Below are 24,489 nucleotides of genomic sequence, written 5' to 3' on the forward strand. Positions count from 1 at the left end.
GGGCTGCCTTTCATATTTAGTTATAATATGAGGATTTATGGCAGAAGTAATGCTGCTCAGGTTACTATGATGATTTTTGTGTATCACCATGTTTTATGTAACGTCTATGACATGGGGAGTGTGCTAATGGACACCTGTTACTCAATTGTATTGGGAAATGGGAACAGGTGTAGCAATTTGGTAACACCCTATAAGTAGATGGTTTAAACACAAGCGGATCACTCTTTTGACAAAGGCCCCACGGGCTGAAACGCGTCAAGAGGATCCGCTTGCACATTCTGTGTGAATAAAGCTATTTTTTGAGTCACCTATCAGCCTTCTCCATTATTGCGGCTGTGCGGCGTCTTCACCCCCCTCGGGAGGATTTGCTTACTACTGTACAGTGTACACTGGCAACATTTCACAATATGAGATTATTCTGAGTAATAATATTAATCATAAGAAGAATACAGGGATAAGAGCCCCAAACATACAGTACAATTCAAGTGTGAATCTTAAAATTAGGCAAAATAATCCAAAAACTGAGTATAAAAACAAGGCCGAGTTATGTCTTCTGCAAAATAACTTTTAGCACTTTGGCTAGTGGGAATAGAACCTGATCTTGTTCCCATTACGTCACAAGCAATCTCCTGGAACATTTCCTTGGAATGCAAACCAGAGTATGGAGCACTATGGAATTTGACGGCCAGGCGTGTGTCAATATTTGGAGCTGGCTAGGGTATATCATTTTTTTGTTTGATCTGGACTTCACTTCATTATTGAATGTTTTCAGTTATACAGTTTGTACCTTCTAAACAATTAGTGGAAACATGATGATCATCCCCTTGACATAATTCTGTAAATAATTATACTTTTTGTAACACCGATATCCACATTTTGGGAATTCATTCTCCTCTCTGATCCACTGGATATCCTTGAAGTAGCAAGGGTTGCAGGGGAAAGATTTGCAGGATGCTATTAATATTTGGACCCTCACAAGAAATCTTATCTCTGAGAACGGGTCCTCTCCCACCGTGTGCTTTACCCTTTTGCTCCAAGAAATGCGATGCTGTCCAAAGAGTTTAAAGCATATGATGCTTTATTAACTATGGGTACGTCAGTTATACTCACAAAAACACATTGTAGAGAAATGCATGAACCACTTACACTGCTAACAAATTAGTTACATCGCTATTCTACACATTATTTGTAATCAATATGCAAACATAATGCAAATTAATGACAACACTGTTGCATTTCCACACTCTAATCTAATCATCAGTAAAAACTCCCGCTAAGACAATAGTTATAAATGAAAACGTTATCATGCCGATCAACTTTACGGCAGCTAATTAAAGTTAAACATGACAAGTTTAAAAATATAATGCAACCAGTGGTGGAAGCAGAGGGGAAAAAATGTTCATTGTTTTTCGGATAACAGCCTGTCAAAGGTCAAATGCTATTTTGTACATACAAGTAGAGTAGACTACTATATTTGAAGATAGGTTCATTACAGCACAAAGATGTCACTTCATTACCTCATTAGAAAATGGTTTACCTACTCACATAAATTCACCTAATGTTATCAAAGCTTGTAATGTAAGAAGGTAAACAAGAACAAAATGAGACGGTGTGAGTGAGAAGCAGGACAAAGTCATTACATTGAAATAAATACTTTGAATAGTGTGTCCCCTTTTAAGAAGATATGCACATGACCGCACAAAAAGCTGATTACATTCACATGTTTTGGAGAGGTTTCTTGTTCAAATGTGCTTTTTAAAGCAGGAAAATAAGAATGCCTGATAGCTGAATGTGACTGTTTTCTGCCCGAGTGCATTGGGTTATTTTCCAGGCAGGGATTGAAGCATTTTATTCCCGCTGGCTGCAATACTGCACAGTATATATATATATATACTGCATTGCAATTCATGAATTTATGCCATCTGGTAGACACGCGAAGCATTGCAGCCTATTAAATCCTAATCATTATCATTTAACAGATCAGCCGCCCGTCAGCCAGGCATGAACCATGGCTGGGAAGGCAAACGCAACAGGGCTTGTCTGGGGTGAGGAGCGACACATTCCAGGTATCTGCCAGGTACATACTGGGTATTTGCTCGAATAAAGTGTGTCGCAGCAGTATACACAATGATCATTTATGCTTTTAGCAACCTCAATAGTAGAATATCCAGGGCCGCCAAGAGGGGGGGACAAAGGATACTGGCGTCCCCGGGCCCCGTGAGTCAGGGGGGATAAACTAAAAAAAAAAAAGTGCCGGGTCTCCCTATCGGCAGCACCGGAAGTCAACAGCTGGCCTAAGCTTCCGGCGCGCCGGCGTGAGAGGGAGGCCCGGCCGGTGCAGGAGCTGCCTCGTGGGACAGGTGCATGCCGCCGGGCCCCCCCTGCGCATCGCGCCCCCACCACCGGGCCACCCCCTGCATCACCGGGCCACCCCTGCAGCGTCGCCCCCCCCCCTACCTGCAGGACCGGGCACACCCCCTGTGCATCGCCCCCCCCTGCAGCATGCCCCCCCTGCAGCACAGGGCAACCGCCTGCAGCAGCAGCCCTCCCCAGCCTCATCCAGCCGGCTCCTCACTCCCCTCCGCTCCCCCCACGGCATCCACCTTCCTCCCCACCCCTACCGGCATCCACTGGACCCGGCCTGATCATCCACAAGGTAAGCCTTTTTTTAAAATATGTATTGTGGGGCTTGAGGGCATTTTTATATGTATTGGGGGGCTTGGGGGAAATTGTATATGTATTGGGGGGCTTGGGGGAATTTTTATATGTATTGGGGGGCTTGGGGGAAATTGTATATGTATTGGGGGGCTTGGGGGAATTTTTACATGTATTGGGGGAATTTTTACATGTATTGGGGGGCTTTGGGGAATTTTTATATGTATTGGGGGGCTTGGGGGGAATTTTTATATGTATTGGGGGGCTTGAGGGAATTATTATATGTATTGGGGGGCTTGGGGGAATTATTATATGTATTGGGGGGCTTGGGGGAATTTTTATTTGTATTGGGGGGCTTGGGGAGGGTTGTTTTTTTTTAATTTGATGTGTGTGTGTGTGTGTGTGTGTGCGCATATATATATATATATTATTTTTTTACACACATTCCCTGTAAGAGATCTATCTCTCCCTCTATATGTGACAAGTGGAAAAGAGTGATCAGTGCGCAACTAAAACAAATTCCCACATCAAGCAAGTGCTAGATAATAACACAATATGAGGTGATAATAACACAATAAAAGGAGTGATTAAACCTTGTAAAGGAAGGCACTATAATGCGTCTGCAGCCTTCTTGAAGGGGTGGCTCGACACCCCTGCTACTGGAGAAACGACACAAAAACAAGGCGCACAACGCACATAGTGAAGTAAAGTAAAAATATATAAATTTACTAAAAAGTTAGCGCTGAGTGGGCGGCGCTTACAGCAGTTACTTACATATATAGATATATGTAAGTCCCCGCTCACACGGTGCTCGTGCGCGGACACAAACGCTCACTCGCGCTCGGCGCTTATGTAAACAAAAAGAGATGGGGGCTCGTAAGGTGTGAAATGGGGGGGGGGGCGGTGGGCAATACCGCCTACACAGTGGGGGCCCTGCTCAAAATGTTTGTCCAGGGCCCCACGATTTCTGTTGGCGGCCCTCAGAATATCAACTAAGTAGTATCAGAAGTCCAGACTGCAATCAAATCACAGAACCTAAAGGGGCAGTCTCTCACAGGACACACGGGAACAAGGGACAGTGGCATGCTGAATAAGTTAAATGCTGTTGATTGACTGGCTGTTTTCTTTAAAGAAAAATAAAAAATCATACCAGTGTTTTATAATATATAATTTTTTTTTACTTTTCAATGGTTACAAAATGGATTGTTTTTGCTGTCTTTATCTAATATTTATTTATGATAAATCTGTTTTTCAGTTATCAAAACCAAGGGCCATAGCTTGACGTTACCTGTATTCGTAACAGATATTATTTTCCCCGAGTTTAACGGGTATCCGAACAGCAAAATATAAGCTAGAACAACAGACGTTCGTTCTCATTAGCACAGGCTTAACGTCATGTTAAACCTGTTTGCCCAAAGGTGGCGCTGCTCCCATCAATAGGTGTTTAATTACAGTACAAAAAGAGAAGACAGGAGAGGAAAAGAACCCTGTAAATAACAATACCATAGTTAAATCAAACCTAACTGTGGTCTTACACTCATCCAGATCCTGTAAAACAGCTATTTCAGGGTCTGGATGTAACGCCACCTTTAGCTGTGACCTAACTAACGTAACGTTAAATCCCTGCGTTAAGTATAACGAAGCTCTGTGGATATGCGTTGGTACTAATGTCTGTTATAGTCATGCAAGGAGAGGCTCAGTGAGTAAAGACACTGCATGTATGACAATGACACAGAGTTTGAATCAGGGGACAGTGTCAGTTCCTTGTGACCGTGGGCAAGTCACTTTATTCCCCTGCGCCTCAGACACCAAAAACATATATTGTAAACTCACCTGGGCAGGGACTGTGTCTGCAAAAATTCCTATTTGCTGCCTACTGCACACTGTACTGTAATTGTGAAGCGCTTTGAGTCTCAATTGGGAGAAAAGAACTACAGTATATGAAATAAAGTTATTATGAAAAAGTTAAACTTAGTGGACCAATCCTTTGAATTGCCCCTATTTGATTGAGTGAGCTGTTTGACCATTTGATAGGGAGTGTTTAAAGCCTGTGAGAGTTGGAAGTGGGTTTGAATATCTTCATCCATAATATCTCAAACTTTAAAGAGGCAAAAAAAAAATGATTTAGATGAGTGTTCTGACTACAATACTCCTTGCCAAGTGGCTCTAGGTTGAAATGATTTAAACTAACAAAAACGAAACACGTTATGCCTCCTTGTTGCATGGTATCTAAAGCCTAGGGCGGAGTTCTGTTACAAAAACCTTACTGAAAGTCTAAAAAAAAAAAAATGGAAAACTTCAAAACTGTGTAATTTGTTAAGCTTAAATAAACATGCCAAAAAGAAATCCAGAAATACTTCTCTTTCTAACTTGACATGTTTTATGAGAAGGAATAAAACAATTTGTCAGATACTGGTTGGGCAGGGTGCCAGTGATACCCCACCTTCGCCCAGGCAGCTGTAGGCTACTCTTACATAACCCTGCCAACAACTCTAAGCACTCTGTAGACAGATAAGATCAAAAGGGAGATTAATGTGCGATATTGAACAAGAGATTATTCGGATTCATGTTAAGGTAGTGCCTTTTCATCCCAAGGAAATGACTGGAAATGGCATGTGTTGTACATGATCAAGCTAAGACAAATCACACCTGTCAACAAAAGAGATAAAGCAAATCCAATCCCCACATTTTCTGATTCAATGACGTTACCAAAATGAGAATTTAGAAATGCTTAAAGGATCATTATAAAATGTATTGCGCAGTCACTTTAAGACACCTCTCAATAGATAACCATTTTAAAGTGCCTTGCAGACATAAAATCTTCTTTTTAGACAAACCTCTCTCTTTCAGGTGTTGTATTTTCTGCTTAATTTCTTCTTCTATGAAGTGCCATCCGTATAAACACCATCAGAAACAGTAATATTCAGATTAATACTGTAGGAATAAAAACACTGCACGTTTGTTTAGATAAATGGTTATGTCCAAATGATAGGATTATACATTTCAACAGTGAACCAATATGCTGTTCTAAGAAGTGTCGGTTTTAAAGAACAAAACACAGTCCCATACAGCAGCTTTCAAATAAAAAATGGCCCAAATATATGTGAGATGTTAAGGCTCCCAACCGCAATGTTGATGCAGTGCTTCCGATTTCAAAGATTGACACTCAATGCAATTCAGTAGTACTCTCAATGACAGACTCACTCCGCAGGCTGTTTCTTTTAGGATGAAGAGCAGCCAGGTAATGTTCTTAATTATAGTGCCAAGAAAGAGAATGACATGTTTATGCCCAAGGCATGACATAAAAAAAAAAGACAGAAAGAAAGAGGTGCACTCTTTTCCAGCATGGGCATGGTGTCTTCAAAGCACGCTGAATAGTAACTTTAATGTTCTCTTCAGAAGACGATCTGTAAATGAGGACACATTTCTGCAGCAATTGTCTTATGATGCACAGATAAACACAAAGTTGATAATTAAACACAACAGACATTGTAAATGCACATATGGAACATTATTTAATATATAATTTGTCCCAAAAAATAATGACTGATGAACATCCCTATGAAATACAGATGTAGCAGACATTATTTAACAATAATGCATTAAAGCTGCTGTGAGTTCATGGCACAATTTGCCGCGGTTCCACTTGTTTAGTTACAACAATGCCATTTAGGGTCTTACTGTTTGATAATGGGTACAATGACGTCTGCTTCATCTCTATCTGATAGAAAACTGAGAACCAGGACAAATTATGTTTATCGTTTCTTTTTATGATTCACTCGATCACATTCCCCAGTAGACTTCAATTTTCTACTTTTAAATCCTTTTTCGTGCTGAAAGTGCAATGCCAAAAATGCTTCCTGGGGTATTTCCAAACCACTTCTAAATCAAAGTAAAGGTCAGTTTGGCCATGTCTAAATACTAGTGTAGTCTCCTGCATGGAACAAGCTGAACAAGAAGCTTCACAGCAGGGCTGGCCGGCAGAGTCACTCCATGCTGTGAAGATGATTAGGAGTGAAGTGGAGTCACACTGTCGCATATAATTCCTCACAATGCTCAGGCACATGGAAACTGAAATGCTTCAGCTTTCTCTATATTTAAGGTTTAATTAGTCATGCACTCCCCATAAACTGGGCTAATTGGGATAGGGGCTGCCAAAAGAAAGTTTACGGTGTTAAACCAACTTTGATCACTTATTTCCATGGTACCACAACTGGTATGGGACATGTACAGGTATAAAGTGAAGATAATGGAGTTAATCCCTTTAGCTCTGATGGGGACAGTGAGAAATGATTGCTTCCAGTGCTAAAACAATAAATAATGTAGTTCATGTTTTATCTGGAAATGCCTCTGAGTGGAGCAGGTGGTTACAGAGACAGGTTGCGTGTAATGACATTATCTAGCTGTGCAGTTTTCAAATATACAGTAGTAAAGTCATTTTGGGATTCTCAGTATGGTGCAAGAGATGGGAGCTACTATGAAACAATCAAATCGGCTGGAAACCTACTGTTCCTAATGAAGCACACTATGCATATATTTGGTGGAACATTTTTTTCCTTGTGGGGGAAAGGTATGGGCATTGGGGGGAATGGTATGAGCCTAGGGGGGAAAGGTATGAGCCTGGGGAGGGGGGGAAGGTATGAGCCTGGAGGGGGGGGAAGCTATGGGCCTGGGAGAGACACTATGGGCCGGGGTGGTGGGGGGAAAGTTATAAGCTGGGGTGGGGGGGGGGAGATATGGGTCTGGGTGGGGGGGTAAAGGTATGGGTCTGGGTGGGGGAGGTAAAGGTATGGGTCTGGGTGGGGGGGAAAGATATGGGCCTGGGTGGGGAGGAAAGATATGGGCCTGGGTGGGGAGGAAAGATATGGGCCTGGGTGGGGAAAGATATGGCCCAGGTGGGGGAGGGGAAAGGTACACGAGAGGGGCCGACAGCCTGTCAGCGTTTGCTGTATATTCCCCATCTAAGTCCCTCTGCAGCGTTCTTCATACAGATCTTGCGACTCAGAAGGGGTGCTTGATGATTCCCCTGTGCTATGTACTACTCTGTCGACTTCAATGTGGGGGCATCATGCCTCCATTGCTTGTCAGAGTGAGGGGCATGTCATACTCCCTCCAATCATGATTACTCAATGTCGCACACATCTCTGCTGCCAGTCGATAAGGGGCTTGTCTTACATACATCGTTGAAGGGCGTATCACACTCCCTCCAATCCTCAATCTTCATAACACTGTTTATTGAGAGCTTGTAGTCCTTGTAATCACAGTCACTGGTTATCTTCTAAGGACAGCAGCAACAAGGTTAGAGTAGATTCAGGGCACTCTGATTGTGAACGGGCAATCCTTGGGCAGGAAGAATGAAAAAAATAGACTCGCCCAGCAGGGGTTCACAAGTGTTATGGATGTATAGATTGCCAGTCCCTGATCACTGTGCAATCTTAGATGTATGCAAGACACACCCCCATATTGACAGCCGAAGGAGTGTGACATGTCCCTCCCCATGACAAGTGATGGAGGCAAGAAACACCCCCACATTGAAGCTGTCGGAATAGTACACAGCGTGGAGGAATTACCAAGCGCACCATGTGAGCGATAGGATCTGTATGAAGAACGATGCAGAGGGACCTAGACTGGGAATATACAGCAAACAGATGAAGGTGTAGGATAACATAGTTTTCTTGATTGAAGCTGGATATGCACAGTGGTGACTATAATGAATCAAGAGTCTTATATCTATTGCTCTGATTTTGATTAGTCCGAAGCGCACTCTCATCCAGTTCAATATAAAAAAGAAAAGAGAAAAAACAGAAATAGTGTAATACTGTAATAAAAACATAGACATTTGTAGAAGATATGATAGTTCTACTCACATTTTATGTGAACAACATGAGCATTTCGGTGGTTCCAAGTAACCAACTTATATAATGTGATGGGTCATCACTAGGGGGACTGCCTGCATCATGGTAGGGACTGCTGCCTACTATGACTGGAGGCGCTGTCACCGAATGAAAAGAACCTAAGGATCACCTAAAGCCTGTCCTGTTCCCCACAACATCGTGGATGCTCATCTCTCCTGGACCCTCACAGGTAATCAGCACCACGCGTACCTGTAGCCTAGGCAAAATCTCCCAGAGGGGGGGTGGGGGGGAAGCAGTGCTACAAATGGAGGCGCTGCTGAGATGCAGCAACAGGGCAGGCTTTTAGAGACTTTGCAGCTGGCAGCAGTAAAAGAGGCCAGGGCCGGGCCCCTGATGCTCCGCCAGGGACCTTGGGCACCCATCCGCGTTAAGGAAGGGGGAACCTGTCCCTGAGGCAACACCAGGGAGGGGGATACTTAGACCCTTACCGAGGAAAGACTGAATTGGGGCGTACGCTGAGGGCATGTTATCAGGGAGCGTGCACGATGTACTGGTTTGGGCGCACCCTGAGGGTATGTAACCAGTGTAAGGAATCCGTTCCTGGTTTTGGCTGGAGCTCACTTTTGCAGAGTTGGTGAGCTCTTACACAGACCTTCCCTTGGTTTTGCAAGCACTATCACCTGTGCTTGCAATAACTGCAGCTCTGTCTCTCTGCTCTGGCATTGGAGGAATTCCCACACACCCCTGTCTTGGGATTGGTTATCTGCCCTTCTTATACTGGTCTCTCCCTTTGACTCATTGCTGAGCATAACCCAAGGTTCACTTGGATGTAACTGTGTTTGCCACAAGATACTTTGCCATAGCCTTGCCTTGTTCCAGAGACCTGCTGCATTCACCCCAGGCAGAGGTCTGCTTCCTGGTTCCTGTGCTGAAGCGCCAGATCCCCAGTACCAGCCTTGCCTTGTTCCAGAGACCTGCTGCATTCACCCCAGGCAGAGGTCTGCTTCCTGGTTCCTGTGCTGAAGCGCCGGATCCCCAGTACCAGCCTAGCCTATTCCTGATACCTGCTGCATTCATCCCAGGCAGAGGTCTGCTATCTGGTTCCTGTGCTGAAGCGCTGGATTCCCCGTGCCAGCCTTACCCTGTTCCTGAGACCTGCATTCTCCCCTTGCAGAGACCTTATCATGGGCCGCTCCAGCTCCTCACGCAGAGGCCATTCCCGCGCTTCAGCTGCTACGCTAAAGCAGTGTGCTCCTGACTTCCTGTTGCCGAACTCCAGCCTGGATATTGACTACTCTACCGTCTCCAACCCTGACCCTGGCGTGTCAATGGATTACCCTGGCATCTACAACCCTGACCCTGCTACGATTGACTACGGACTGCATAATCCTGAACCGGCTTCGTGGTCTAAGGTCACTGTATTCACATCCCCACCTCAGCCCCGCGGTCCGGTCCCGATTTGTGGCGAGCACGTCCGTTACAACCAGGGAGCGTGTACCCTTCATTTTAATACAGACCAGAGTTTGGGGCGCACCCCGACGGGAAATCTCCCTTCAAGAAGGGACGGGCCCCTTTCAGTTGTAGGCTGGGGGACCTTGTGCACCTAAAAGGATAAGGACCGCGCTGCTTTACAATGTAAAGTGTGAGGAACGGGCCCCTGAAACATCACCAGGTACCCTGTATACCTTTATTGTCATGGACTTTGCTGTGTGCTTTACAATGGAGTGCATGGCATGTATTGCACAACTTTTGCAAAGACAGTTGCATCCTTTTCAACGGCAAAACGCTGACATGTGAAACTGGCTCAACCGGAGCCTTGTCACTCTTTGGTCCTGCCTCCACCTGCTCTGTGTTCCACCTAGGGGAGGAGCCACAACCCTGCACCAATCCAGGACTATTGTCTTGGCAATTGGAGGAGCTAGCTACACCCTGCTGGACTTTAGTTCTGTGGAGCTGTGGAAGAGAGGAGAGCTGCTGCTAAGCCTCTGCTTCATTCTACCTCATATATCTCCCATCAAAGATCATGTCGGAGCTAGAATTAAGCAACTATTTTCTGCCAGGAGGCTATTTGGTTGTAACCATCTACGGGCAACACCAGTTGCGGTGTGTCTGCCCCGACTGCCGGCTTGCTAGCGGCGATGCAAGCCCTACTGCGCGGTGCCTGAACTGCAGCAGCTTGTACATGATGCATGCAAGCCCTGTACCACCTTTAGCTGCCTTTCAACCGATTATATATATATATATATATATATATATATATATATATATATATATATATATATATATATATATATATATATATATATCTCATGTATTCTCCTGGCTACTAATCTGCCCTGCCCAACACACAAACCCTGGTACCAGTGCAGGCAGTGTTGGGGTTAATCTGGGTTCCACTGCAGTTAACAACTCCCTTGAGTGGCAAAGGGAGGGGGGGCTGAGGCCTGTGTGCTGTCCTATCAGGGGCTCAGACCTGGGACCCTCCCCATGGGTACAAAAGAAACTGCAGATACAAATTTAGTCGGTGTTGGAAGTTTGGAGCCAGGGCTCTATCCATCTTCCTTCCCCTCCCGCAAAGGAGTGGGATACTACCTCTTACTCCATCAGAAAGTAGGGGAGCAAAGGATAGACCTTTGGGGCCTCAAGACCTGGGGGTTGAGTCCAGGGACCCCAAGAAGAGTGTACCTGTGGTATGCTATAATGTACTGTTGTACTATGAAGAATAAAGACCAGTTGCTGCTTTTATACTCCTGCCTGTGACTGCAGTTTATCAGGGGGAGTGCAAGATGGTTTTTCCTGCAGGGACTGCACCCAGCACTGATGGGGCCTGTGGGAAATGGAAGTGCTGCATCCAGAACGAGATGAGAGCTCTATATCCAAAAGCCTGTCCTGTCTTCCTCACTAACATTGGCGGCACTCAGCAATCCTGTAAGCCTCACAGGTGCAGCAAAACGAGAGTACAGGCAACAGTGAAATCTCCCAGAGGGTGGGGGAACACCGGTTACATTTGGAGGAACTGTTGAGATCACTATCAGGACAGGCTTTTGCACGCACATAGAAGAGGGAAGGTGTAGTGTCCAAGGGGATTCTTGCCCAGCAAGGGACCAACTTCCCTGAAATTGGAGCTGCAGCCTGAGCAGCTACATTGAATTATGAGTCATTCCCTGATGTATGGTCCGGGGGGGAAGGGGTATAATAATATGTTCTAGTTCATGCCAGATTGAGAGGTGCTTTAAAACCACTGTATCAAAGCCGTTTCAGAGGACTCATGTGTAGAGCTCCTGGGGGTGTTTTGGGATCCTGGGGACCCAGAAGCTTCAGGAGGGGACTATGGAATCAAGGGTCCAATCAATCGGAAAGTGTTCACAGTATGGCAGGTAGTGTCCGAGGAAGGGCACTTGACCTTCAGGCAGCCAAGACCTCTGTTTGAGGAATTACAGCAAATACTAAAGCTGTTCCCAATGAGGAGGGTAGGTTAGTTAAGAAACCGGATCCAAAGCACTACTATTTAAGTAGATGCGGATTCTCTATGTTAGGGAGGGATCCAGGTGTGTTCCTTAAAGTTATGTCATGAACTGTTATGCATTGTCCCGGGTTATTCAATTTAGGGATGGTCTGTAAATTGGGTTCTCTGCAGGGTCTGTGAGATTCCACCAGGGGGAGTGTGTAGCCATGTATCCTCTTGGCTACTAATCTTCTCTGCCTAACACATAAGCCCTGGTACCAGTGCAGGCAGTGTTAGGGTTAATCTGGGTTCCACTGCAGTAAACAACGCCCTTGAGTGGCAGGGGGGTGGGCCTGAGGCCTGTGTGCTGCCCTATCAGGGGCTCAGACCTAGGACACTCCCCTTGGGTACAAAAGGGACTGCAGATCCAAATTTAGTGGGTTTTGGAAGTATGAAGCCAGGGCTCTGGCCACCTTCCTTCCCCTCCCACAAGGGAGTGTGATACTACCCCTTACTCCACAAGGGAGTAGGGGAGCAAAGCAATCCTGTAAGCATCACAGGTACTGTACACAGCACAACGAGAGTATAGATAACAGTGAAATCTCCCAGAAGGTGAGGGAACACTGGTTACACATAAAAAATACTATTTTTAGTCAGTCCCATCTGTATAGCGGGCACTGGTCATTTTATAAGAGCAGTACTGAAAGGAATTGTTTCAAGATGTATTCTTGGCAATATAACAAATGGAAATATTAATAGGTTCTTTCTGTGGTGAGTCACAGGACTGATAGCAAACGTGGTATAATATGTATGGTAGGATAATTTATAGTAATGTCTTGCCTTTGTTCATGTGGCCAATAAACGTTTCACAAACAATAGCTTAACTGTGTCGTTACAAGGACCGCCAAATAACATGTGAGATATACTCTGAATATGAGAGAGAGAGAGAGATCCTGCAGCGTCAATTGACGCTGCGTTGCCCGAAGCCATCGGAGATAAGGTAAGAAAACTTACGGAGACCTTGCACGGTCCCCCGGCATTTAATTTAAATGTTTTGGGGAAGAGCGTGGGGCCTCTGTAAGCACCGCGTGTCCCCCCCGCCCACCCTCCCCCTGCCAAAAAAAAAATCTCACACTCCCCCAGTTATTTATTTATAAAATGTTTTACCAGGAAATAATATATTGAGTTACCTCTCGTTTTCAAGTATGTCCTGGGCACAGAATTATAATGACAAATACATGGTTACAAATACATAGTTACATTACGTGTATCTGGCATGTCCGGAAAGGGAAAAACACAGAAAATACTTTTATTGCATACAGTTCAACAGAATGGTACAATGTTACTGGGCCCAAGAGCTAACTCTCTTGGACCCTTATACACGGATCAGGGGTAACCAAAACAGGCTTAACCTTTGATAGCCTGGTTACCCGCTACCGTCACACTACCCTGGAATCTGCCCTTCAGGGGAAACATAATGGTGGTTCCAGTGAGATAATAACTTACAGTACTTTAGAACGGGCATTTAAAATGACCCATCCAAGTCTAATTTTTTCATTTTTTATAGAGGTTCTCCAGAGCTGAACCCCATTCATTTCAGCTCCGTAGACCCCCTGCTTCAATCCTATACAAAATACATTTTTTAAAATGCAGGCTTAGATTGCCTTTAAATCCCCTGGAGAAACCAGGAAGTAATGCCAGTAACATCGCCGGTAAAGATCTTCTGAGCCCTGTCCTTGAAAAGAAAGCAGTTCCGCTTGGGGGGACTCCCTGGTTCCAATCCTGTTTAAAAAGCCTACAGTGGCGGCCGGCTTAAACTAATGCGGCTGCCGCCGCAGTTTAAAAACAGCTGCGGGCGGCACGCGGCTATCTTCGGCCGTTTTCGGCCGGTTTTCCCACGCCTCGGGCGCTTTCAATAGTCAGCGCCATTAGCGCTTCTCTATTGAAACGGCCGCCGCGCGGGAAACTCCGTTTTAAACGGAGAAAAGCCCCGCTGTCAGCCCGCAATACACCCGGCAAGCTTTAGAATAAAGCTGGCCGGGACAGTATATACATTTATTGGCAGAATTGGTGATTTAAACCAGGGGTGCGTGAGATTTTCTGGGGGTGAGGGCGGGGGGGGGGGGGGGGGAGGAGGAGGTCGCAGCGCTTACAGAGGCCCCGAGGTGTTCCCCAAAGCATTTAAATTAAATGCCGGGAAGTGCATGAAGCCTCTGTAAACTCCTTTACGTCGCCAGAAGCTGCCAGAGATAAGGTATAGAAAGGTAATGGGTGCTCCAACAGTCCTGGAATATTATATTATATTCATCAATGATAAGAAATAACTGTATGATAAAGTCCAGAACTCACCCCAGATTGTAGTGCTGATGATGATCCATAGTAATAGAGAATAAATCTTTTGAAGATCTTACCCACTCCTAGAGCCTGCTGGATTCCTGGGGGCGTGTCCAGCCGCTGGTTGAGTTCCAAACGATCCAAGAAAATGCAAAAGAATGCACAAAGCAGCACACTGCCCAGGGACACAGGTGTACAAAAATGAAAAATAAGTTTATTGTCAATCAGACATGACAAACAAGGAGGTACACACCCTCCAACGTGTTTCACACAACAAGGTGCTTTATCAAGGAGCACCTTGTTGTGTGAAACGCGCTGGAGGGTGTGTACCTCCTTGTTTGTCATGTCTGATTGACAATAAACTTATTTTTCCTTTTTGTACACCTGTGTCCCTGGACAGTGAGCTGCTTTGTGCCTTATTTTGCATTTTCTTGGATTGCCAGAGATAAGGTTTATTTTATTTATTTATTTATAAAATATTTTACCAGGAAGTAATACATGGAGAGTTACCATGGTATCGCCATGGCAACATTGTGGCAAATTATGCTGCGTTGCAGTCACATGATGTTGTTACATCAGAATGCCGGAGACAAGGTAAGTGGGGGGGTGCGAGTAGGGGAAGGGGAGATCAGGCAGGGGGCGCATAGGAAAAAAAGTTTGCGCACCCCTGATTTAGACTATAGTATAGAAAAACTGCTTCACTTGCAACTGATCCCCAGTAGTTACAGGATTTCACATCGCAGTGCTTTTCATTGTGACCAACAAAGAAAAGGGCCACATTGACAAACGTTTTTGCCATCAGTGGCTGACGAAAATGGATATATAGAAAGCACATTCCTCAAGTATCTTTTATTAAATCAGAATGTGTTAATAAATCAATATCAGAGAGATCAATGTTTAACTCCTCATTGAATAGAGGCAGATTGACTGAAGGACACAGAGGTAGATCAACCCTACAGATGTTTAAGGGAAGGACAAATAGAAAGTTAGAGCCATCATACGCTTAAGAAAGTAGCATCCATTTTTTCCTATGCCTGGAAAGTATTTTTAAATATCTCTGGTATTGGGGAACACCCATAGTTATGACTGATCAATGTAGTTATCTATCAGCAGAAACCTTTAGCTATGTTACAATAAAAATAATAAAACATTAATAGTATCATCAGCTGAACGAATAGTTTCTTACTTATAGCGATATTAAGTTCAACTTCTACATCACTCACTAAATCTAACAATATTTTCAGCCACATATCAAGCCATTTCTTGTAGGCTATCCCTTACATGAGAAACTGAAAGAAAAGATGGAAGGCCATGTTAAGTACACACCTAAAATGCCTCTCACATTTCACAAGATAGGAGCCTTGTAATGTACAGCTGACACTAGTTGTCATCATGTGATAAAATTATCTCCTCGGTATACTGTAATATTGGTTCCCAGTAATTAACACACTACAGCTATTTAATAGCTATTAAATCACAGCTTCATGACATTACATGTAAACACAGTCCATTTTGTATTTGATTTAACAGACAAAAATGTATATGTAATAACTAGCTGTACCTGGCGAGATCTGAAAGATTATTAAATATTCACACTTTTTTTTTTACATCAAAGACAAAATTGTCCATTTCTGGTTTTTTTTCTGACACTACAGTAAGTGAATCAAACAATCTGACTAATGATAGAGCAACATATAATTGTCCAGGACTAAAAACAAGCTAAGGCTGGGGCCATGGTGCCTTCGCCTGTGCGGAGGCTGGTCAATGAGCGAGCGCTTACCTGGCCGTGGGGGGCCTGTTTAGGGGCGTGCCTAGGGGCGTCACGGAGCTGGTTTGCCCTCATTGGGTGAACCGCTCACGTGGGGGTGCCTGTCTGGGGCGTGCCTAGGGGCGTCACGGAGCTGGTTTGCCCTCTTTGGGTGAACCGCTCACGTGAACTGATTTCTTGCCCAACGCACGCCCGCTTCCACGCACACGCGCCCGCCGCATAAAAGCAAACACTGCCTGTTCGCTCGCGTCCGTACGGTCTGTGGTACCATGGCCCCAGCCTTAGGTAGGTAAAGGCCTATTTTATTAAACAGGATGTGTATCCTCACTGGCTGTCTATGGGTGAGTTACAGGCTATACGGCCTATCACAGAGGTATGTGCAGACATCCTTAGAGAATTATATATATAGATATATAAAAGTACAGGGAGTATCTATATATCCGAGAAAATTAAAGTGTTTCTCCAATCATATAGTAATTCATGCAATGTTACAGAGAATTCCTAAAAATTCCTAATCATCTTAAAGGAGAAATCCAAGCCGTTTTTTTTTCCATTTTATACAGGATTGAAGTAGGGGGTCTCTGGAGCTGAACCTAATTAACTTAAGCCCCGGGGGCCCCCTGTTTCCGGAGATATTTACCTTTAAAGGGGGTGCCGGTATCTTCTGCCTTTTTCTGCAGTTTAAAGCATCCACATTACATGGACCAATAGGAAGCCGCGCCTGGTGACGTTATGGCTTCTTATTGGCACGCAGGGCCTATGAGCTTCATAAAGTGGATATAATGTGAAACCTGAATGCGAGCAGCAGTGGCTACCAGCACCTATTATGGAGGTCTGAATCTCCAGAAACAGGAAGTCCCTGAAGCAGAAATTAATGGGGTTCTTCTCCGAAGACGCCCTGCTTCAATTCTATATACAGGCATACCCCGCTTTAAGTACACTCACTTTAAGTACACTCGCGAGTAAGTACATATCGCTCAATAGGCAAACGGCAGCTCACGCATGCGCCTGTCAGCACGTCCTGAACAGCAATACCGGCTCCCTACCTGGACCGAAGCTGTGCGCAAGCGGGGAGACTATAGAGCCTGTTACAAATGCGTTATTTACATCAGTTATGCACATATATGATGATTGCTGTACAGTACATGCATCAATAAGTGGAAAAAGGTAGTGCTTCACTTTAAGTACATTTTCACTTTACATACATGCTCCGGTCCCATTGCGTACGTTAATGCGGGGTATGCCTGTATATATATATATATATATAAAAAAATAAATAGATGATACCGTTCTGTGGCTAACGAAATGCTTTTATTTGTGCGAGCTTTCGAGATACACTAATCTCTTCTTCTGGCGATGTTACAATGAATGAAGCAAGCAAAAGCTATACTATTGTAACGGGTTTTCCCCCCCCCAATCTCACATTGGCTCGGGTACTCTAATAACCAACCCCCATTACGTGTTAGTGTTTGGTAGTGCACCTGTAGGCAACAGGACTCCTGAGTCTCCCGCTTGATGGTATTAGGGGATTTCCAGCAGGACAGGTAGCTGAGGTAGTGGGTGCGAGTTCAACTTACATCATGTGCAGCGCCTCCACCTCATCAGGATCTGTGCTTCCGCAGGGAGATGGTCCTGGTGAGGAACTCCTTCTTGGTGGTGCCATCCCCTGCTCAGTAATTTCACACTCACACAGTAGGGGTATCGTTAACAAGGTCATCTTTATTGTAGACGGTGATGTAGCAGACTGCCCCAGGCAGCTGCCGGCTCTAGCCGCACATCTCTCCGTGCTGTCCCTTTGCCAGGTACGCCCTCCCGAATTGAAGTAGGATTCCCTCTTCTCCTAGGGAGATCCTCTCTGTGCCAGGTCCCTGGACACAGAGTGGCTTAGACAGGCTGATTGGTCAACCTGGACCGCTAGTTACTTCACTAGGGTCACAAAGTGTTCCTACAATCCCTTATGCAGGCAATACAACTTCCCAACAACTTTCCACAGCTGCTGGAACACACCCTGTCACTAACTGTGTTGTGCCTTATATACTTCAGGAGGCAGGCGCATCCCTGATGTCACTATCCAGGGACTCAGGGCATACAGCCACTCCCCTCCATACATAGGGCACCTCACCATGGTGTGAGGGAAAACCTCCATAACTACTGCTGGCATACCTGTACGTGTCAGGACTTACTGCCAACAGAGAGGAAAGTAATATACCATTATTATGCATGGCTATATACTCCCCCTGGTGAATCCCCACCGTCCCGGCTGGGGCCTAAATTTGTACCTTGCTCCAGGAAACACTGACAAAGAACACACAAATTAAGCGTTAAACATTATCACATTCACATAATAATGACAGAACATCCGCTCACTGACCAGCAGAGAGCATCAAAGAAAAAGGCAGACCACTCTTTGACGGGACCTAATAGTAGTGTCGAGGGTCTGGTTTCTTCACCTCCCGCCCCGCTGCATCGGTGACTGTCACACTAAACTATAGGGGCAATCCTCGCTCATTACAATACACCACCTTGTGCATATAAATGCTGCGCCCGATTTTCCAGACCCGCATCAGTTGGGAGACCCTCTGCTCAGCCTGAACTCCCTTAATGGCTCCTCCCTTATTAACGATATAGTATTCGATATCATTACGAAGCCACCTTTCTCGATTGTTCTCTATTTCCCTCATCAGAGGTTCAGGGACATATGGGTATTCAAGCCCATGGGATCTTTTATATTTGGCTGCAATAGCCCGTTCAGCTCGGCAAGCCCGGGTTAACTTAGTTTGCCCAGCCTTTCCCGGTAACACCCATGACAGGGGCTCATCTGACTCCACCGGATCATCTAACCCTTCAGATCCCTTTGGGGTAATAAGACCTCCTTGTATTCGGTCCCACCTTACTCGTAGCTCCTTGAGATAGCCCTCATCATCAAAATCCCCAGGAGCCCACCAATGGTCAACCACCCCATCCCTTTCTAGAATGAAATGGGTGCGGTCTATCCAGGCGACATAACCCTCATATAATGGTGCCCACCACCTAGTTTCCCGTACCTCCCCTGAGTTGGGTTCTAGTGGCTCTTCCTCCTCAGGCCCATCCGATGATACCCCTGAAGTACCCTCAGATGGTGCAACCCTTTCCTTACGCTGTGACCAGTGTCCACCCGTGATACTCAGCATGCTAGTGCTATCACTGGGTACCGACCCTCGTCGGGAAATCCTCCCTCCACCCTCCGACCCATCATCCGACGTTCCCCAGTCCAGGCTTCCAGTCCGTTCTTCGGTAGGACCCCGGGAATCCCCTGACATCCCCAGGCTAGAGGTTGACCCGAATGAACAGGTGACAGGGACAGGGGATTGAACTAGGGCCTTGGGGCTAACTTTGGGGATGGACGGGGTTGGGGGACGGGGCCGGACGGTAGGTACCGGCAGGGTCACGGCCTGCTCCTCCGCTATACCTGACTCACGTCCGCCACAATGTCCATTCTTTCCTTCGGCAGCTGAGCCTCTCGCTCTCCGGTTCGAGTGCCCACTCCGTCTGTCCGTCGGGGATCGACTCCCACTGCCCGACCGTAGAGGCGCAATCGCCTCCCACTCGACACCTCTCAGGTCGTCCGGAACTGCCTCTGGACACGCACGTGCTGCGACGCCATCTTGGGTTGGGTCCCCAAGCGAGACCTCTTCCTCCACGAGGACATCCGGCAACGCCCTTCTGCTGTGCGGTCCAGCTTGACCCTGGATCCGCTCTTCGTTCACCTCCACCCCCGGAATCTGCGGTGAGCACGGAGTTAACCTACTGCTCCGCAGGGTCGGTGTGGATCGACCTCCTTCCGACCCGCTAGTCACCACGGCAGTGGGACTCCAGCGATCGGGTTGTCGCGGTACGGGAGACACTCGACTCCGTGTCTCCACACCACGAGGGATAGCATCTCGCCACGGAATACCACTAGTATGGAACTCCGCCAACAAGTCCTGTGCCTCTGCCAACCTGGCACACTCCTCGTCCGAGGACTCTAATTTACAGTTCGGCCGGGGTATTCCAGTAGGGGACCGTCGATGGGCTTCTTTCCGGTCACCTCTCCGATGGCTGGTTTTCTCGGCCTTAAGAACTCGGCTTGATTCCGGCTCCGCGGGACCTGCACTCGCATTCCACAGTGCACACGGGAGATCCGCTGCCGACATCGGGGTGGGATCTCTCATCCCCACGGCTTGTACAGGCACAAATATCGTCATAGGCCACATATATTGCAGTCCACAATGAGGGCATCAAGCCTCGCTGCCCACAGCTCCGCCAGGCAGTCTGCACTGCAGGCAGAGACAGACCACTGTCTCCACACCCTCTACGCGGATAATCAGGAAGCCTCCTGGTGCCGAATAGGGGTGGGTGGATATCAAGGGACTCTGTTCCACTTTCTCCGCTGGCTCAGCCATGGTCACCAACGAAAGCACTCGTCCTAGCAGTCTGTATTGATCAATGGCTCTTCGCAACTGAAGTGCAGGGGATGGTAGTGTAAGCCTTCCCCCCACTTCCTCCATCGGCATCCGGGGGAACTGCAGACCACTCCCCCTGGTGGAAACTAGGGGGATGTCTCGCCACTTTGTAGGCTGACCCAGCACAGGGGCGGAGTGAGTCATAGTCCATGAGGGCGCGGCTCCAGCTTTCGCGCCAAACTCCCCAACTGGGTGGAGTTTCCTCGTTGCCGCCAATCCTGGCCAACAATTAGCAAACTGCAGAGTTGCAAGACTTTCTGCAGCTGGCCCACGCGGTGTCCCGGGAACGCGGGAACCGCCATTTTGGTAAGTACTGTCCTTCTTCATATTTGAGGTAGCGTCTGGCTGTTTGTTTATTGGTGTGTAACAAAGTCCATTTCGTTCCTCCCATCTCGCAAGGCTGTCGTCCTCACTATTCTCGGGGGTATCTTCCCGAAAACATAGGCATGACAAACACGGCGCAGCCACGGCTTTCACGCCATTCCATAACAAACACACAAGAGTTTCTCCTGTAGCTTGTTCTCCTTCCTCATCCCGGCATCCTGGACCTTCTGCTCTTTGCAGATCCTCCATTCTGATGGTCACTTCTTGCTCACTGTATACTGGATTATTGTACATGGAGCTCCGCTCTGCGGGGCAGCTACCACATCCGTACAATAAACATGCCTTGTGCACCACCTTGTGTACCTAACATAGGTCTAACTCGTGTTTGCACTACCTCAGGCTAGGCTCACTCTCTCAGTGTCTACTGTATCTCCGTCCTCCCAGTCTGTGCTCCTTTCGGTAAGTGATCTGGAATGGCTAGAGTACTCTGGGGCTTCCATGCAGTACTTGGGCGTCTACCTCTCTTGGTCAGCCTGGTGCAGACCCTCTCCAGGACTCCTGACCTAGTTAACAGGCTCTCCCTTCAGGCGTCCTACCCCTACCGTGACCTCAAGGTGACTCGGACAGCTATAGCTCCTCTCCAGACCCACTAACTCCTCTCAGGTTCCCAGGGTATCCCTGCGGTTCCATCCCAACGCAGCACAAAGTGGCAGCATACACTTTCCTGTTTCCTAGTGTGTGCCTAGCAAAAGCCTGTCCTGTTTAATAGATATATATATCTCAGCAGCGCCTCCAATTGTAACAGGTTTTCCACCCCCCAATCTCACATTGGCCCGGGTACTCTAATAACCAACCCCCATTACGTGTTAGTGTTTGGTGGTGCACCTGTAGGCAACAGGACTCCTGAGTCTCCCGCTTGATGGTATTAGGGGATTTCCAGCAGGACAGGTAGCTGAGGTAGTGGGTGCGAGTTCAACTTACATCATGTGCAGCGCCTCCACCTCATCAGGATCTGTGCTTCCGCAGGGAGATTGTCCTGGTGAGGAACTCCTTCTTGATGGTGCCATCCCCTGCTGAGTAATTTCACACTCACACAGTGGGGGTATCGTTAACAAGGTCATCTTTATTGTAGACGGTGATGTAGCAGACTGCCCCAGGCAGTTGCCGGCTCTAGCCGCACATCTCTCCGTTCTGTCCCTTTGCCAGGTATGCCCTCCCGAATTGAAGTGGGATTCCCTCTTCTCCTAGGGAGATCCTCTCTGTGCCAGGTCCTTGGACACAGAGTGGCTTAGACAGGCTGATTGGTCAACCTGGACCGCTAGTTACTTCACTAGGGTCACAAAGTGTTCCTACAATCCCTTATGCAGGCAATACAACTTCCCAACAACTTTCCACAGCTGCTGGAACACACCCTGTCACTAACTGTTTTGTGCCCGAGTTTCCCATGAGAGTGGGGGAAACTATATCCGTAGAGGTTAGTGAGATGGCCTCCTCAAATGATACGATGGGTAGGGGAATCTAAAATGTATTAGAGCAGGAGCTGCACTGCACAATGATTAGGGAGATCAGAGCAGGATATGTGCTGCACAGGTTATGAGTTCTCCTGTATAGGAGGGCCCGGTTATATATTGTTATATGTCCTGTTTCACACAATTTATTGGTGGTGTAAAATTAGTGTGCCTCATGCGCTGCCGTGAGGGATTTCACAAGGGGGAGCATGTAGCCTAGTGCCCCCGGCTATGTGTTTCCCAGCCCTGTCATGTAAGTCCTGGTAAGTGCAGGAAATGTCAGGGTTAAATCTCTCCACATGGCCAGGATGTGAGTCCGTTGGCACACTGGTAATATTGTTGCCATAGCAAGGTGAAGGCTGGATGGCAGTTGGGAGCGTCATGCCTGGGGTGAAAGTTTTAAGGGGTCACACGTAGTATGGTGTGACACCGGGACCTCCTCTAACACCTGCCCCATTTGGGGCAGGGTCGCTAACCCCTCCCCAGGTATATAAGAGGCTCAACCCAAATTTAGAGAGACGGTTCCAGGATGTAGTCTGCTCCACAGTGAGGCAGGTGTCTACCTTACCCTGTCATAGGGTAAGGGGGTGGCGACTAGCCTCAGGGACCTCAAGCCCTTGGGGGGGCCTAGTCAGTGAATGACCATGATGCAAGATGGAGGGAAGATGTAATGTGACGGTCGTGTGAGAAGTACCTCTCTTGCAAGAGATGCAATCGGGTACCTGGCCCGCCAAATAAATGGTGAACGGTTCCATGTCTCGTATCGTTATTGGGAAAGGGAATACTACCTGCCCCCGACGGCTGTCCTCCAGGATGAAGGCGCTGCACTGAGGAATCACCCTCAAGTCCCTTTGCTATTTTCTCTACCACCACAGAGACTCAGGCTTCGTGGGCTACAGCAGGTGAGCTACACAGCACCAGAGCACGTAATAGGCAGATCTCAGGTGAGAGGGTGGAAAGGGTGTTACATATATTTAGAAAAATATGCTTGGATTGCCGCTTTAAGAGCATATATTATTTTTTCGCTGCAGTAGGATTCCGCTTTCAACAAGGACGGGCAGTAAGAAGAATTTCAGGAGCTGTGCTCTAAAGATACTTTTTTCTTTTTTAAGCTAAATTCACATGTTATGTAAAGCCTATGCCTCACAGTGCCAATGTATCAATAATCAATATATTAAATTCCTATATTGCCATGTTAGCATTAAGAAATGCTTTGGGGAACTGATTTATGGAGAAACAGGAGGAGCTGAGGGATATAATTGACTCACTTATACTTGGAATGTATCAACTTGTGGCTGTTTTAAATTAAAACAATAACCAAGTCCGAAGTGGCTTAAACTCTAGTTAACAGATCTGTGTCAAACATAACAAAATCTGAGCCTAGATGTAAGAGGATAGAATAAACAAGTATGGTGAAAATCAAGGCATTACTTGCAGATGTCTGATAGTAAAGTCCTCTTTAACGTGCAAATAATCTCAATTTTAACTAAACGACTGGTGTGTTTGATATGCTTTTAGTTTGTTTACAACAAGGGTGGCCAACTGCAGTCCTCAAGGGCTACCAACAGGTAAGGTTTTCAAAATATCCCTGCTTCAGCATAGGTAGCTCAATCAGTGGAGCCCTATATGCTGAAGCAGGGATATCCGGAAAGCTTGACCTGTTGGTAGCCCTTGAGAACTGGAGCTGGCCACCCCTAGCTTACAGTGTGAGGGCAATAGGCACAAAATGTTGCACATTGCAAAGTTAGCTACTGCTACATAAGAGCTTGCACACATTCAATAAAGGTATCTGAAAATATTTTCACAAAGTAGCCCTTGGCTATTAATTAATTACAGCCCTAGACAGTAATCATTTAAAGACATCTAACAAGTTGCAGTGTTGTTAGCATGTTTGATTAGTTTGCTTGGAATGAAGTTGCCAGTGGCCATGTTTCTGTTATCCAAAAGCTGAAACAATAAAAATACTATATGATAAAAGGCAGAACCCCATGTAGTCGGTCAGTTGAATTTTTTAGGGGCCTCTTAATGGGGAAGTGTTTGTCAATCCAATGTTTTCTTTACCCTTATCCCACACTGTCCTTATCAGAAGCGATAAAGTTAAGGAAAGGGGGGACTCTAG

At 46.4% G+C, this 24,489-nt stretch overlaps 1 protein-coding gene across 1 annotated transcript in view; it reads right to left on the reverse strand.

The window, feature by feature from the left end:
* The window catches only part of TMEM135 (transmembrane protein 135), a 420,640-nt gene that overhangs the window by 76,666 nt on the left and 319,485 nt on the right, over window positions 1-24,489 (reverse strand). The window lies entirely within an intron of this gene.

The sequence above is a fragment of the Ascaphus truei genome, chromosome 3 (genome assembly GCF_040206685.1).
Source record: "Ascaphus truei isolate aAscTru1 chromosome 3, aAscTru1.hap1, whole genome shotgun sequence".
Taxonomy (NCBI): Eukaryota; Metazoa; Chordata; class Amphibia; order Anura; family Ascaphidae; genus Ascaphus; species Ascaphus truei.